The following is a 3,153-nucleotide window of genomic DNA, read 5'->3' as shown; positions in this document are numbered from 1 at the left end:
TGGAAGAAAATAGTTATTGTCATTACCCTGTTACATGAAATCTAATCACTTGTTTAGGTGTAGTACCACAATCCCTGTAGAGAGCAATGATTTTTTTTTTAGAAAAGAGATGTGAATTTCTCAGTGACCAATGCAAAGAATTACATCTCAATATTCCAAGCAGCAAGCAAACTAGCTTCAACATTGACTAAATGTTAGTTATTAGGCAACTAATGTACTCAGTTAGGGAGAAGGCATTCGTCATTGATTTCTTAACACAACAAAAACGCCACATTCCATTGCTGCGAGTAATGGAGCAGAAAGGTATTCTTCTCTGTAAAGTCCTAGGTTTCTTCCAACTTCAACACCATCTCTTTCAGTAGCCCTTTCTTTAAAAAAAATCCAATTATTCAGTCTTCTGAGCCTCATTGATTTGACTTTCAGGTGTAAGTACTCTCTGGCGAGTCTATGGTACGAAAATACATAAAAACCTCATCTCGCTAAACAGGGAGTTTGTGTGTGTGTGCGCGCACGCACCCAGCATTATGCTTAGTGGTTAAAGCAAAAAATGGTCCTTTTTGTCAGCTTGGTATGACAGCAGCTGTTTCTCTCAGGCTGAGGAATCCTGGGTTGTGCTCTCTAGGTGGGTGTGCAGAATCAGGGAAGAAGGGTGGGTGGAAAGTTAATCCCGATGATGGAAGCTGCCAAGTCCCAATATGTGACAGTTAATAGATCCTGTTGTGTTGTTAAATATTAGACTCTCTCTAACACCCATTCACCCACTTGCTCTACATGCACATACATACCAACCCATTCTCACCTACCACCAATAACTCCTCATAACCCCCATTCCTACCTATCATTCTCCTAACTGCCTCTTACAGCCCCTAACCCAGTTTAATATCTCATGATGTGCCCCAAAATGCTTTATGTTTGATTTTTAAATTGCTTACCCTTCCAATTCTCCAATACAAGATCAGTTTTGAGATGTCAAAACAAAAAGGTACTGTCGTTTGAAATGCACCTGGATTCCCTTCTGTCACAGCACCCAGATGCTGTTGAGTGGGGAATGCAAAACGCAACTTGCGTGAATGGAGCACACTACGGGCAATTAGTGGTCAGGAGTGTTTTCAACAAACGAGAGCGAGCTAATGCATGTTAGAAGAGATAGTTCTTCTGAGTCCGTGCAGCACGTCATTTCCAGGCCAGAATAACCACTATGGCAGAATTCCTGATGTGAAAACGTTGTACGAGAATTACCCATTCGATTGATTTTTGGCTTTGAAAACCTACAGATGTTCTTTTTGTTATTTTAAAGGTATTCCTCTTGTCTTTCATGGGATGTTACCCATCACGAATTGTCCCTTGAACCAAGTGACTTGATAGACAATTTAAGGCTCGAACATATTGCTTACACTGACCAAACCAGAAAAGGATAGCAGATCCCCTTCCCTATCGGGCATTAGTGAACCAGATGGTTCTTTTTAAAAAAAGGAGACAGATGTTGCAGAAGATGGTCAATTAACTGGAATAGGAAGGGAGTTTCTGTGGGGTGGATGTGTTCGTTAGAACCCACAAATTGAAGGTGTACCTGTCCTATTATAGATATTTTGAATTCACTTGCTCAGGTGTGTTGTGACACAGCTCTGGAGGACGTGGGGTTTTAAACTCAGGTTTTGTGGCAGAGGGGTAGGGACACGCCGACTGTGCCATAAGAGCCCCTCTACCAGTAGGGTCTTTGACATAATGGTTGCCACCACTCTTAAACACTAGCTTTCAATTCCAGATTCACTAACTCGGTTGAAATTTCATCAGTTACTATGGTGGATTAGCCTTAGTCTGGGGTCCTAAATTGTTTCTGCAGTGATATTACCAGTATGCCACCGTTGTCTTTTAAAGTAAGCAATGATCGGTGATGCTTTATTTCTCCTGTAGCAGGGAGAGTATCGGAAAATTTCAGTAAGAAATATATACTTCAGAGTACTATAATTAGGACACATCAACTCATTGGAGGCCTTTTAGGGGCTTGTAAACATGTGTGATTTCTGAGTCATCTCTGCTTTTACATAAGCATTGGATATGATTGCAAATTAGTACAACACATGGTAACTTTCAAAACTGAAAATCACCAGTATATATGCAGTTAACTTCATAGCAGGCAATGCATTTGATACAGTCGTGACACCAAAATACCATACACGCGAAACACCAGTGATTTTCTTGCGGCTGGAACACAAGCTAAGCTGGAACGTCTTGCAAATGAGACAAGACGAAAATCAAAACCCCAACACTCGTAATGAGACCAGTGTCCTTTAAATGTAATCAGAGATAGTAGGAACTGCAGATGCTGGAGAATCTAACCGTAACCCTTTAAATGTAACTTTTCGTGCACGACATAGACAAAAGATTCGGAGGTAAAAGTCTGCTGACGCTGCAATTGTAGGCAAACATTAGATTCTTTTTATTTAAAATCAATCTTTATAAGTTTTTTTTGTGAAGTGGGTCGGGCGATGCATTCATTTTGCAACAGGTTTGATCATCCCAGTAGCGATGGCTTCGCCCCTCTCATTCGGACGTTGGAATTTTATGGAGGATTAAATGCCAGATAATTGAAATATGTCCTCACTGACGCATTGTCCAAACTAAATGTTCAGAACACACGAAATTGTTGACTTCTAAGATAGATGGAAACGCAACAACTGCAGCTTTATTAAGAAACAGCCAGTTGTTAAGGTATTGTGGTGAGACATTGTTCAAAATAAGAATTGTTCACAGATGTCAAAATAACGTGGGTTTCAGTGCGTAGAATAAGTTAGGTTGTGAAAAGTAATTTGGGACTACAGTGTGCGGAATAAATTAGATTGTGTCAAGTAACTTGGTTACCCACGAGTTAAATTCGATTGTGAAAATAACGCGGTGTCACAGCGTGCGGAATAGATTGGATTGTGCAAATTATCTGTGTTTTGTAGTGTGCACAGAGATTGTTGGAGGTGTGCTGCGCGTTCCCGGGCTCTCAGCCCCACTCCCGAAATCCGCACTCGAGCGCCATGCCCAGCTCACGGGCTGTGCCCTATTCCCGGGCTGTATGCCCTTTTCACGGGCTCAGTGCCCTATACCCGGACTGTGTGCCCTATTCCCGGGCCGTGTGCCCTATTCCCGGGCCGTGTGCCCTAT

This window comes from Rhincodon typus, chromosome 10 (assembly GCF_021869965.1).
Source record: "Rhincodon typus isolate 14 chromosome 10, sRhiTyp1.1, whole genome shotgun sequence".
NCBI lineage: Eukaryota > Metazoa > Chordata > Chondrichthyes > Orectolobiformes > Rhincodontidae > Rhincodon > Rhincodon typus.
Note: the sequence above shows the minus strand (reverse complement) of the source record.